We start from the raw sequence: 1044 nt of genomic DNA on the forward strand, positions 1-1044 counted from the left end.
GAAGGGTTTCAATAACATTCTCTAAATGTTGCTATTGCAAACCCAAAGGGAAGGAGCAAGGTGAGTCTAACACGACAACATGAAAGATGAAAGAGTGAGAGAGAAAGGGAATGAATCAGGAAATGCTGCTGTCAGGAATCCCATTAAAAACTCCAAACCCTGTTTCACGTTCAGTTGCTCCAGAACATGAAGACTCTTGCACACCTGAACACCTGGTCCAGTTCTTTCAGCATTGACAAACTTTGGTAGAAGTTCAGTTATATTAAACGGTAATACATATTTCACTCTCATCTTAGGATTATGATGAAATAGAATTTCTACACATTCAATGGGCTGAAGCAGCAGTTCTTGTTTCGGATTTGAAGACAGATTTGAAGAGAGAAATGGAAATCAGCCTGGATAAACTGTTCAATTATGCATTTTTTGGCAATGCTGATGGTATGTCAGATCTTCCATCAAAGTAACAACAGAATATGAAATGACTTTTGACTCTTTCGCATTTCTTGCTTGATACGTTCTGCATTGACAAAGAATTACCTGTGCCGTGCCTTTGGGTGGCACAGTGGTTAGCACTGCTGCCTCACAGCGCCAGAGACTCGGGTTCAATTCCCGCCTCAGGCGACTGACTGTGTGGAGTTTGCACGTTCTCCCCGTGTCGGCGTGGGTTTCCGCCGGGGGCTCCGGTTTCCTCCCACAGTCCAAAGATGTGCAGGTCAGGTGAATTGGCCATGCTAAATTGACGGTAGTGTTAGGTAAGGGGTAAATGTAGGGGTATGGGTGGGATACGCTTCGGTGGGTCAGTGTGGACTTGTTGGACCGAAGAGCCTATTTCCACACTGTAATGTAATCCTAATCTAATTCCACAAGGCTGTCACTATTCATCAAATTTAAAAATACATTTATTTCATAAAGGAATTTTAAAAATATTTGAAAAAATATTATTATAAATAGCAAGATGAATGATTCAAGCCTTTTCCCAACAATATCCTTGCATATTGACACTCAAACTCATAAAGTGTCACTCACATCTTCACTCTTTAATGT

At 41.3% G+C, this 1044-nt stretch overlaps 1 long non-coding RNA gene across 1 annotated transcript in view; it reads left to right on the top strand.

Annotated features, from left to right (window-relative positions):
• Positions 1 to 438, top strand: part of LOC122545690 — a 1296-nt gene extending 858 nt beyond the window's left edge. The window contains exon 2 of the long non-coding RNA XR_006310577.1: positions 297 to 438. This is a non-coding gene — a long non-coding RNA (uncharacterized LOC122545690). The remainder of the gene's footprint in view (positions 1 to 296) is intronic.
• Positions 439 to 1044: the final 606 nt, after the last annotated feature.

Source organism: Chiloscyllium plagiosum, unplaced genomic scaffold, assembly GCF_004010195.1.
Source record: "Chiloscyllium plagiosum isolate BGI_BamShark_2017 unplaced genomic scaffold, ASM401019v2 scaf_58756, whole genome shotgun sequence".
Lineage (NCBI taxonomy): Eukaryota > Metazoa > Chordata > Chondrichthyes > Orectolobiformes > Hemiscylliidae > Chiloscyllium > Chiloscyllium plagiosum.